We start from the raw sequence: 13,472 nt of genomic DNA on the forward strand, positions 1-13,472 counted from the left end.
CGCATCTATCCCTACTCCCAACCCCTTCCCCTAACCTCTTAAGTTCACTCACTGGAATTTGAAAGGAAGTTTTACTGATTTCAAGGCCTACATCCCTTTTGCCTACAGCCTATTAATGCATGTAATAAAGCATCTGTTGTCTCCTTATTTTTATAAAATAAGAAAACGTATATGATTGTACAGTTGGTTCCCAGGATATCTATTACCATTTTTTATCTGATTCTGAAAGCAAATTCACCTCAACGGTGATGATCTCATTGGTAAGGATGATTTGAGTACCATTTGCCGTGACAGACTAAACCATGGCGTTTTTGTTCGTTACCTTAAGTATAGTTAATAATTCTGTGGTTGTAACTTTAAGTTATAAAAAAAATCAACCAAGATGTAGTCAATATTTTGTTTAATATTGAACGCATTTCACAAATGAACATAAATCGAGCTTTATACTTCGTTAGGTTTCGGCAACAGACTGATAAGGCGAGTACAAAGGGGGAGGGCCACGGAAGAGGGAGCCGGACGGTGAGAAACAGGCATCTGAGCAAGCGCAGAAACAAATAGATGTTAATGGAGGATTGAAGGCTACTGCGCTCTCACTTTGCGAACTGTCGTAAAGCTTTGAGTGTCGTGCTTCCTCGGTAGAGGAGGGATTGGTTAGGCGGCGGCGACTGGAAAGCAGCAGCAGTGGCGGCGACGGTGGCGAGGTGTTCGGTCTGCGCAGCATAGAAACGCCCGCAGTTTCGGGGAACGAGTTCCCATGGGACCAAATTAGGCATTCAGAACCCAAGCCGGGTCAGCTGGGCCGAGCCAGGCGCTGCCGCTGGTACAGTTTTGATCGCGGTGACAGACGCTGCTCTTGACCGTAGGGGCCTCTTAGGCCAACATCTGAGGCGCAGATCACTGGCTCTCGACGCATCCTCTTCCCCGCTTACATCTCCTGTCTTCCTTCCTGGGCCAGTGATTCCCAGAGCCTGGGAAGAGGGTGGCTAATGATTCAGGTGAGGGGGCCGGGGGGAGGGGATCGATTGGAGGCCGCGCGTGCGCGCAACGGGGGAGGGGCCGGGCTGGAGGGGAGAAAGAGGAAGGGCTGCGGCCGCGGAAGGCTGGGGTCGGCGGCCGGCCGGTTACTGCTGGCTCCGTTGTGGCTTAGGGTCCGGGTTTCCGCGGAAGATTTAATTGTGTTTGACAGAGCGTTCGTCTACAGACACACCCACCCTCCTCAGTAAAGGACTGTGGGTGAGGGGATTTCTTTCCCTTTTTTGACTCTCTAGAGTCTTAGGACAGGGGCTGAGGACTGATGCGTGGGAGTGCGATTTGACAATGGAGTGATGAAGGTAACCCGCTCCCGGGGTGTTGGAGGGCGCTAAGTCAGCCCTGACGGTTAGGGAGTTGCCTTCTTCTGTGATCAAGGAAACATAGACCGCGGAACAGCAGAAATACAGACGCGTCAGATTTTGTAAAGTGTTGGTTGGCTGGCCATTAAAAAAGGAGCTTTAATATTTTTATAATTATTATCATTATTTATTATTATTATTTTTACAGAGTTTATCAGAGCCGGTAGCAATGTTGTGGAAATATTTGTTCTGTGCTGCAGAAATGAGGTTTGTCACATAGTTCTTAAATAGGTTAGAGTAGATCTTTACAGATAAGTTCTTAACTCAGGTCTAAGTTTTAACATTTGAAAAAATACCAGGAAGTATAGGGTGTTCGTTTAATTTGTTCGTGTTTGTAGTGTCGGGTGACTCCATTGTATTGCATGCTTTCCTGTTTCTTGATTTATGTGCAGGATGAATTTAGAGCTCTCTGGGGAGATAAGATGCCAGCTGACATAGATTTCATTTTATAGTTCATAACGCTTTTTGAACCTGACTTAATCCAAACTTTATTTCATTTGGTGTTTTATGTTTAATTTTCTTGTTTTAGGTATCTCTTCAACCAAAAAGCACAGACTGGGGAAAAGATAACTAAGGTTCCATTTCCTTTCCCATTTCTGTTTTTTTTTGACATTGCTTTCAAATGTTAGTATGTGATTTGGATATTACATAGAAGTTTTAAAATACTGGTTTCAACTAGAGTGAAAGTCTACATTTTGATACTTTGTTACTGTGTGTTTTTGGTAAAAATTTTCATGTCAGTGTAAACAATGTTATTTTTCATATTAAACAATATCGTTTAGTTGTGTTTATGAGACAGAACAAGTAGAACCCTTTCACTCTGGAAAGAATCTTTATTTTTTAATGCCTTGCTTTGTTTTACTCTCTTCCATCTCTTGTCATTTTAACCTTGGACAAATGACATCTCTCCTGTGCATTTATTTGCCACTACAATTCATACTAGTATTCTAAGAACTGGCAAGGGTATTTATGAATACGTCTGAATAATATTGTAGGGAAACTAGCAAGAGTAGAGTCTCTTCTTGTTTATCAGGGTTGCTGTATCTTATGTGTATGGATCTTTCTGTCACTTTCCCCCTTACGTTGGTGTCTTTTGGTCACTTGCATGTTAGTTTTTCACTGGAGTTGGTTTTTGAAGAAAGATATAGTAGGAAATAATTTCATTTTGAATGCATCATAGTGGAAGTTTCACCTTCACAGGTTTCACAGCAGTACTCAATTTCCGCAAATAGTTGAAAAATAACTATACTGATCTTTAATATAAGAGGTCAACAATTTACTTGTTTACAATGAAGGAATAATCAGATATTTCTAAATAGTTATTTTCTTTTTAAAATGTAAACTGTGGAATAAAAACTTCATTGAATCAAACCAGTTAGTTTTTTTCAGACGTTTATTGTATTATTTTGTCAAAAAGGGGTTTCTATAATATGCTTTACTTAGAGTATAATTATAGGTGTCCTTGTTTTGACTTTTCCTCTGGTGGCTAGGATTTCAATAGGAAAAAAAGAAGTGACATTACTAAAAATGATGGTAAAGAATATTATAACTTGATATTAGGATTCTATGAGTGACATTATCTTATGAAAGAATATAGGGTTGGAGATAGGAGATACGGATTTTAGATGTAGCTTTGCTTTCTGTTCATTAGGTCTGTGACTTTGTATGACCACCCTGGGCCTCAGATCTCTCTCAGCTGTCAAATGAGAAGTGTGGACAGATAACTCTAGTTTTCTCTAGGTCTCAAATTTAATGGTTTGCATTTTTAGTTAGGTGTTTTTGGTATTAATTGTATTCATCATGACCCATTCCCCAGAAAGAAATGCTATCTGAAAATGTAAAATTCTTCCATGGTATATGTATATTAGAGATGGGATCGGGGGAGGGAGAAGAAAAAACGTGAGCCGTGGTCTAGATAATACTTCTGTCCCATTGTAGATATTAACTCCTAATTTAATAGCTCTCATATGATATTTAAAAAATGAAACTTTATTTTACTCCTGGTAATGTGCTTTAAATCATTCTGAATACATTTTCTTTTAGAAACCTGTAATCATTGTTCAGTAAAAGTCCAGAAATGCTTTTGAATGCTTTATACCTCTATTCTTTCTTTGCTGTATCCCATAGTGTCTTGGTAACAGCTGGCCTGAGTTTCTGCAGGTACTCAATTTATATCATGATGTGAGCAGTGAGCTACAAATGTTTAAAAACAAATACTAAACTGAACTTTTACTGCATTGCTATTTAATCATTCAGTAAGTGTTATTGATTGTCTCATGTTATTGACATTATTCTTGGTCTTCAGTGAAGAAGGCACTCTGCCTTCTTGAAGTGGATGTTTTATTAGAGGAAATAATAAACAGAACAGCGTTATGTAGTGGTAAGTGCCATGAAGAAAACAGGGGCATATAATGGAGAATGAATGAAAGTGGGACTCTACTGTGCATTGAGAGGTTAGAAAGGGCTTTTTTTTTTTTAGAGGTAATATTGGATTTGCATCAGTGATTAGAAAGAATCAGCTATAGTGGCAATATGGAGGAAGATGGCTGCAGACAGAGGGAATTGTAAATGCATTAGATTGGGTTTGATTCTAGAGAATCTATAAGTATGAATTAATTGGTTTGTCTAATAGATTTTTTCACAATTACTAATAGTAGTAAAAAAGTTAAAAATATTTATGTGTAGTGACTAAATGTAATGTGTTGACATTATTTAAGTCCTGACTCAAACCAGTTGTAGAAAGTAATTTTTGAAGCACTTAGGAGGAAATTTGAATGCAGATAGCTATTAGATGATATCAAGGGATTATTGTTACTTTTTGTGAAGGATACTAATGGCATTATGTTTCTATAAGAAAATGCCCATTTATAGAGATGAAAACTGAAGAATGAGGAAGAGAATTAAGATCTCTGGTATTTGTTTAAAAGTATTTCAGAGCGAAAAAAAGATGCGAGAGAGGAGTGTAGATGAAGCAGTTGTGGAATATCCTGATAATTGTATTGGAGTGGTAGGTATATGCGTAGTAATATTCTCTGCTTTTGTGAGGTTTGAAAATGTTCATATTTTAAAATGCATTTAAAATAATTGATACTCTATTTAGATGTCTTCTCCTTTTCTTTCTCTTCCTCTCAATTTTGATATCATGTAGACTTTTGTTCCTCTTTCTAAACATTCATCATTTATTCAACAAATATGTCTGCTGTATTTCAGGCCCTGTGTCAGTGCTTGAGTTAAAACAAAGAGCAGGAGCTTAAGGCCTGCCTGCAAAGGAGCTTATGGTTTGCTGGTTGAATGGAGAATCTCTCAGTGTGGTCTGTGTTGACATGAAGTCATAGATTTCTGTGTTTTCCTGAGAGTATACAGGATCAGCATCTTAGTGTTTATGTGGTTACTTAAAAAACATTTTTCTTGAGACTTCCCTGGCAGTCCAGTGGTTAAGACTCCACACTCCCTATTTGAGGATGGGAGTTGGTGGAACAAGTTCGATCCCTGGTGGGGGAACTAAGATCCTACATGCCATATGGAACTGCCTCCCCTCCCTCTCAATCCCCCAAAATTTGTTTTATTTTGTTTTTCTAGAGAATTGAGTTTAGGAAGTGCTATATGCAGCAGTGTGCCAGTCTGAGTCACTGTTGCATTCATTTCTCATATTCATATGTGTTATAGGGCATCAGAATAAATAATTTTTTAAACAACCTTTTGACATCCAATTTGCCTCTATGTAAATTTTTTAAATTTTGGAATAATTTCACACTTAAAGAAAAGTTTAAAAAAATGGTACTGAGAACTCTTCAGTATCCTTTAGTCAAATTTACCATTTTAAAAATTTTGTCTCATTTGCTTTAGTGCTCTTTTCTGAATCATTTGAAAATAAATTGCATGTATTATAACCATGTCTCTAAATATTCTTTGTGTATTGTATTCTTTTGCATTATCACAATACAGTTAATGAGATTCAGGTAATCTAACATTGATAGTACTATATCATTATCTAATCTCTAGCCTCTATTCCAGTTTTGTCCCTTTATCCCAGTAATAATAGCATTTGTACCATTACACCATTGGCTGAGACAGTAAAGAATCTGCCTGCAATGCAGGAGACCTGGGTTCTATCCCTAGGTTGGGAAGATCCCCTGGAGAAGGGACTGGCTAACCACTGCAGTATTCTAGCCTGGAGAATTCCATGGATGGAGGAGCCTGGCAGGCTAGTCCATGGGGTCGCAAAGAGTCAGACACGACTGAGTGACTTTCACACACACACAGCATTTCCCCCATAGGATTTGCGTCAGGATTGCCAGCTGCATTTAGTTGTCATAGCTCTTCAGTCTCCTTTCATCTGGAACAGTGTCTTAGGCTTTCTCTCTCACTGTGTTAACATTTTTGAAGAATACAGGCTTATATATGTCATAGAATATTCCTCAGGTTGGATTTGTGGATGTTTCCTCATAATTAGTTTTGGGCTATGCATCCCCAACTGGGGATTTTGTATCCTTTCCAGGGTGTGATATTGAAGTACATGCCGTTGGCCTGCCCCTCAGTGGTGATGTTAGTTTTTTAGTTTCTGATCATGGTGTTTGGTTTCTTCACAGGGATGTATAGTTATTATTTTTCTTCTTCACCTAATAAGCAATCTGTGGGTATAACTTTGAGATAGTGCAGATATCCTGCTACTAATCAGATCTATATCTTCATCATTTAACATCCATTGATGCTTCTTGCCTGTACTGATGTTTACACTGATGGTTGCAGAATGATTATTTTCTGACTCTGTTTCTTTTATGTCAGTAGGCATTCTGTTTTAAGAAAGAAAAATTCTTATATCTCATTGATATGAACTTATGTACTTCCTATCTTACTCAATGGTTTATACTCTGTTATGCCTTTATTTATTTTGTTGCTCAGATTGTCTTGGATTTGTCCTGTGGGAGCCTTTCTTTCCTGGCTTCTGTGTCATTTTGATATACTCTTAATTTTTTCTGGAGTATATTCTCTCTCTTTGCACAGCAAAATGTTCCAAGTTTAACTTAACATCTTTTCTGTCTCAGTTCTGGATTCAGGCATTCTCCAAGGAGCCCTGGGTCCATATAGTGGGGAATGCAGTTTGCTTTTGAGTTACCTATTTATATGTAGAAATAATCACTTCTTTTCTGATCAGGACATCTTATTAGACACTATATTTAAAATTGACTTTGATAATGGGTTTATGGAGTAATTACATAAGATTAGCAATTATATTTACCATAAAGCTATTCTTTTATTTTCTTTTTCAAATAAATAAGTTCTGATTTGATCTTAATTGTGGTCAAATTAAATAGAAGAAAAAAACGAAAGATTATTTTATTTTATGTTATTTGTATGTGTGTGTGGATGTGGATAGGTAGGGGGAGGGTTTAACCACTTAACTGTTAAAAATGACTCAAGATTTACATACTTAACTGTTTTTAACTGAGTTAGACATTCTGGTCTAAGGAAATTGTTGCTTTTGAACTAAGCTTTTAATTTTTTTAAACTCGCTTTTTAAATGAAAATATTTTTGTTATAATATACAATAATATTTTATATAAGAGTGCAAACTCACAGGCACATTATTCCAGGCATTTGCTGTTACATCTTGGTGTATTTCATAGCCATTCTCTCACCTGTGCCTAGGTATTTGCTTTATTTGTCTTTTTAGATTGTATTTTTCCATGCAATATTTTGAATGATTTTTTATTTTTGAGCCAATTAAAATGTACATGGTTTAAAAGTTCCAAATGGCTTATAGTGGAAAAACAGCAGTTTCCTCTAGCACTTCTCCCAGTCTCCTAGTTCTGCTTCCTAAATGGGAATATTTTCAGCTCTTAAAAATTTTTTTTTGCGTGTATTGACCTTTATATTTAAATAATATGCTTATATATATACTTAGCCACTGTAAGATGTCAGTTTACATTTAAAGAAAATAATTGTCTAATTTTTAAATATAAAATACATACAAGGAATACCAAATTCACATGGTGCAAAAGGTATGCAGGGAAAGATGTCTCCTTGCCATTCCTGTCTTCCTACTTTCCTATCTGTCTCTTTCCCCTGGAGAGTTAGTTCCTCTTCTTATTTTATATGTATGTCCAGAGCAGCAGTTCTCAAAATGTGGTATGTGGAGTCTTGAGAGGATCATCAAATGTTTCAAATTACCTGTTGGTTTGAAACTATTTCATAATAATACTAACTTATTCTTTGCTACTTTACTCTGTTGACATTTGAATTCGTGGTGCAAACACAGTGATGCATAAATCTTCTGGTCCTGCAGAGCATATCAAGACAGTGGCAAAAATTGTACCAGTAGTCATATTCTTCATCATTTTACATTTTCGGTTGGGGAGGGGAAAGCTGATTTCATTTAAGAATATCCTCCATGAATCAGTAGAGGTTGTTAATTTCATTAATCCTGATGCTTGAGTAGATTTTTTTTTAATATTTGTTGTGACAAAATGAGAAGAATGTTATAAGACACTACTGCTGCATACCAAGCTATGATGTTTGTCTGGAAGAAAAATATTTGTGTGATTGAGGTGTGAGCTGAACTAGCTAGCTGGTTGGTTTTTTCATGGAACACTATTTTTACTTGAAAGAGTGACAAACTATAGTTATTTAAACATGGATATTTGTACCTATTTTCTCAAAAATAAATGAAGTGAGCCTCTTACTTGGACCAGCAAAATTTATTGCCATTAAAATTAAGGCTTTCAAGCAGAAATTAGAATTTTGGAAAACGTATCTGCCACTATGATCTTCGAAACTTCTTAGGACCTTGCTGATGAAATTGATGATATTAACGTGTAATTTTTTTTTTCTTTGCTATGTTATAGTGAAGTGTGTCAGTGTTTGGAAGATATGCATAACACAGTGGACCATCTTTTTTCTAAAGGTCCATGCATGATATTACAAAATCATGTTGTGGATGTAAGACCTACTTAAGTGAAAGATAGAGCAATAGATTTTAAGTGAAATGGTCTGAAAAGTTTCATTGATACAGTTTCAGAGTCCACTTTGCAACTTACCTTTATAGAATTACACTTTTTAAGTTTTGGCTTAATATCAAAGAAGGATAATATCCACACTTACCTGAAAATACTATAAAAATATTCTTCTTGTGACTTTCTTAGTCGTCCAGTGGTTAAGAATCTGCCTGTCAATGCAGGGGACAGGGATTTGATCCCTGGCCTGGGGATATTCTACATGCCTTGGGGCAGGTAAGCCAGCACTACAACTACTGAAGCCTGTATGCCCTAGAGCCTGTGCTCTGCAATAAGAGAAGCCACCGCAATGAGAATCCTGTGCACTGCAATTAGAGGGTAGCCCCTACTCACCGCAGCTAGAGAAAGCATACACACAGCAGTGAAGACACAGAGCAACCAAAAATAAATACATAATAAAATTTTAAAAAATTCTTCCTTTTAAGCTATATATTTGTGTGAAAATGGATTTTCATTTTAGATTGAATACAGAAGCAGATATAAGAATCCAGGTTTCTCTATTGAAGAGATTTACAAAAATGAGCAGCAGTGTCACTCAGTTTTTTTGGAAAATATATTCATAAATGTTGCTTATTAGCATGGAGTGGGTTTATTGCTGTTTTTAGAATTAAAATTTTAAAACATTTGCCAACTTTTATAGTATTATACTGATACATACAACCCACATAAAAGCTCTTTAGGTTCCTCAATTATTCAGTGTAAAGGGGTTCACAAGTCAAAAAGTTTGAAAACTGCTGCTACAACTGGTTAACATGGAGGATTAAGCAGTTTTTTTAACCTTTTTTTTTTTTTTAATTGTCTACATTGGGTCTTAATTGTGGCATGTAGGAGCTTTGTTGCATCATCTTCCGTTGCGGTGTGTGGACTCTCTGGTTGTGGCTAGCAGGCTCAGTAGTTGTGTTGTGGCTTAGTTGCCTTGAGGCATGTGGGATCTTAGTTTCCCAACCAGGAGTCAAATCCACATCACCTGCATTGCAGGATGAACTCTCAACCACTGGACCACCAGGGAAGTCACAGTATTAAGTGGTTTTAAGCCTTACCTTTTGACTGCTTATGGAAAAGGAGTTCACACTTCTTTCTTTACTGTTTATCCTAATATAGTTGAATCACAATTTTAGATTGTTGTGCTTTATTGTTTTTGTTTTTTTAAGAACATACTTCATATTCCCTCTTTTATTGTATAAATATCAGTTTAACCTTGTACCGTAAGAATATAAATGTTTTAAGAGGACAAAGGTGGACTTCCCTGGTGACTCAGTGGTAAAGAATCCACCTGCCAATGTAGGAGATGTGGGTTCAGTCCCTGGGTCGGGAAGATCCTCTGGGGAAGGAAATGGCAACCCACTCTAGTGTTCTTGCCTGGGAAGTCTCATGGACAGAGGAGCCTGGTGGGTTGCCGTCCATGAGGTTGCAGAAAAGAAGACACAACTTAGCGACTGAACAACAACAGGGCAAAGATAGCAAAGGTTTATGTCCTTTGATTTTAGGAAATATTCTTATGTTAGCTTTCATAACTTCTTAGTCATTTTTTCCTCTATTTTGTTTTTGTAATTGCTGTCAAATCAGATGATTGTGTTTTGTTACTGTTCCATACTTGCTGTTAGTTTTGTGTGTGTGTGTTTTAAAAAATACTCTTACTGACAGTTTAGTGGGAATTGCACAGAAATTTGAGATACAGATATGTGTATAATTTACCATGTTTAAATATAATGTGAGCTTTTGCTTTGGTAAATAATAACAGTATTACTAGGAGCAGTTTATATTGTTGGTATGGAAATGGGCTTTTTTCTTAATTCTATTGGTTAAATCATATTTAAATATGTGAATAAATAAAGCTTTTTAAAAATATATGCAGTAAATATGTTCACAAAACCTTTTTTTACTTTTAACACCTGTATTCTTTAATACAAATAGTCTTATTAAAATCATGTGATAAAAATTTTAATTACAGAATTTCTGCAGATTCTGATTCTTTATCAAGGATTTATTTGTAATTTCTCTGAAATTACGTTTCTTTAAAGACCTATATATAGTAACAGATGAAAGTGGTCATTTTATTTTCATAACCATCTTCCTGCCTGCCATTCCTCTATTTGCCATTATCCTTATTCTCCACTTGAGGAAATCTTATATAGCCCACTAGGCTCCTCTGTCCTTGGGATTTTCCAGGCAAGAATACTGGAGTGGGTTGCCATTTCCTTTTAAGGACCAGCTCTTAAGCTTCTGTGGTTTCTCCTCCAGAATCTGTATCCTTCCCTTTTGTTCTTCTGTAGTATTTTGTGCTTTTCTTATCTTTATTTAGTAGTTATTTCATTTTATTAAAACTTAACCATTCCCTCACTATGGAGGCTGAGTTCTGAAAATCTTCATGATAAAGAGAAGAAATTGTGGTCGAGTAACATAATGATTATCGGAGAAGGCAATGGCACCCCACTCCAGTACTCTTGCCTGGAAAATCCCACGGATGGAGGAGCCTGGTGGGCTGTAGTCCACGGGGTCGAAAAGAGTCGGACACGACTGAGCGACTTCACTTTCACTTTTCGCTTTCATGCATTGGAGAAGGAAATGGCAACCCACTCCAGTGTTCTTGCCCGGAGAATCCCAGGGAGAGAGGAGCCTAATGGGCTGCTGTCTATGGGGTCGCACAGAGTCGGACACGACTGAAGCGACTTAGCAGCAGCAGCAGCAACATAATGATTATCAGAGAAGGCAGTGGCACCCCAGTCCAGTACTCTTGCCTGGAGAATCCCATGGATGGAGGAGCCTGTTGGGCTGCCTTCTGTGGGGTCGCACAGAGTCGGACACGACTGACATGACTTAGCAGCAGCAACATAATGATTATATGTAAAAATAAGATCTCAGAACTGGAGTATTGAGTGAACATGTAAAAGCCCTCATAACTATACATTTAGTTTTTAAAAAGAGAGACCAAATCCAGCAATTTTTGTAGGAATTAAGAGCCAGGTGTTTGTGTCAGACCTCTTTAGGCAAGTCATTTGACTTCCGTAGGTCTCAGTTCTATGGAGATAATAGTTTTTAGTGAGGATAAAATGAAATTAAAACATGGTATGTAGTTTTTTTATTGGCTTTATCTGATCTGGCCCTTGACCACTTCTGGCGCCTTGTGTGTCATCCTCTCCCATTGATCCCACTCGTGTTCTTTGTACATGTTGAGTTTGTTCCCGCCACATGATCTTTCCTTACTATTCCCCCTGCTAGGAATGCTCTTCCTCCAGAACTGTGTAGCTTGGCTGACTGGTGGCTGCTTCCTTCTCATGATTGTGTCGTTTAGCTTCTTATCTAAGACACTGTTGATGGTTAACCTTTACTATTTGTTTTGTTTCCTTAAGAGAACATATTTCTAAAATTATCTTGCTTATTTATTTGTCTCCTTGTGTCTTGTTTGTCCTCATTCGCATGCAGGTTCCTTGAGAAACTTTCTGTATTCCATTCACTGCTGATGCCTGTGCCTAGAACTTGTAATGGGCTCTCAATAAATATTTATTGACTGACCACAGTACATAAGTAAATGGCAACTAATATACTATCAGTGATATTGTATCTCTTAACATGTTAATAAACTGCTCTAAATTTCATTTCTATTACTTGGGTGGTGTTTCCAGATCCTGATCTGCTTCCAGATGTTTGGAATTGAAAAAGTTTGGGTAGCCTAATCTGTTATTATCCTGCTAGAACTGAATTGATCTTCCTAAAACCTTCCTAGACTTGCGTTTACCCATTTTATTCCTGTGTAAGTGAATATTTTTCCTCATGGATAGCAGTTCTGGGTAGTAGTTCTAAGGCCGTGACTTGTTTTTCAGTCATCTGCCTTTATCTTGAACAAATTTCAATTGAAAAGATTTTTGTTCTTTTGTCTTCCATCACCTTTACTGATCCCGAGTTGCCTCTCTCAGTTGCCACTGTCTTGTGTAACAGGAAGAAGTCACAGTGTACGTACACTAAAGCTAAAATCCTGAGATTGCCTCAAAAGTATATGCGTAAGTGTAGGTTAGACTTAACATATATGGGAACCCATATTAGGGTTAGGATTTCTGTATTTATGTAGAACGTGAAATTCTTGGAACAGGGTAGTGTTTTAACTATCTTTTAAATTATCACCTTGAGCAGTTACTGGTAGCAAAAAAAAAATTCCGAAGGCTTTTTAGAGTAAAGTAGCTGACATTAGTATACTGGATAGTAACTCCTTGGTTTCCCCAAACCAGTACCCTAGGATTGTTTAATAGCTTGCAAGTTTTGCTTTTTGCCACAAAAGATTTTCACTTGCTATCTGAATGCACAGATTCAAGGAAGACAAAAATGTCATTTAGTCCAAATAACCTTGGAAATCCCTAAAGTTGCCCATAAAATGTAAAATACAGATACACGGTCTCTAAAAGCCCAAAACATCCTATTTTTCCTTCAGTATTGGAACAAATTGTGTTTCATTGTTAAACACCAGATGAAGTAGTAGGCTGTGTTTGTGGTCCATGTCCACATGGAAAAATAAATGCCTCTTAACATTAGAATCTGACAGCAAGATGCTCATATCATGAGAGGCGCATGGAAAGTGAGACCAACCAGAAAGTAGTAAAATAATTACATTATTGTGTCCATTTGGGGCATTTACTCATTGAGCAGAATAGCAGGCATGATCTACATGGTCTAAATCATTTATTTTTCTTCATGAAGTTCACTTTATATGAGTGTACACTCTATCTAGAAGTGTTCCCCCATCCAGTTTTCAGTATGTCTTTACCTTCAGTTGTAAAATGTCAGTTTTTCTCTTATGACTCTTTATCTCCTTCTTAAGAACATCATATTCTTTAATGAATATTCTCCAGGTTACATTTTTTGATCTAGATCACATTGACAAAGCAGAAACAACTTTTATCAAAGTACCAGATCAGATCAGTCGCTCAGTCTTGTCCGACTCTTTGCGACCCCATGAGTTGCAGCACTCCAGGCCTCCCTGTCCATCACCAACTCCCAGAGTTCACTCAGACTCATGTCCATCGAGTCAGTGATGCCATCCAGTCATCTCATCCTCTGTCGTCCCCTTCTCCCTGTC

General features: G+C 37.2%; 1 protein-coding gene across 5 annotated transcripts in view; it reads left to right on the forward strand.

The window, feature by feature from the left end:
• Positions 1-589: 589 nt before the first annotated feature.
• RNF111 (ring finger protein 111) overlaps positions 590-13,472 on the forward strand; it is a 91,877-nt gene continuing 78,994 nt past the window's right edge. For 3 of the 5 annotated variants that reach the window (XM_010836822.1, XM_010836824.1, XM_010836825.1), the window contains exon 1: positions 591-995. The gene's annotated coding sequence lies outside the window, so the exon portion shown is untranslated. Of the gene's footprint in view, positions 996-1,017; positions 1,332-13,472 lie in introns of those variants that run through there. The other 2 variants (XM_010836820.1, XM_010836821.1) reach the window with 2 other exon arrangements.

Source organism: Bison bison, unplaced genomic scaffold (assembly GCF_000754665.1).
Source record: "Bison bison bison isolate TAMUID 2011002044 unplaced genomic scaffold, Bison_UMD1.0 scf7180017864066, whole genome shotgun sequence".
NCBI lineage: Eukaryota > Metazoa > Chordata > Mammalia > Artiodactyla > Bovidae > Bison > Bison bison.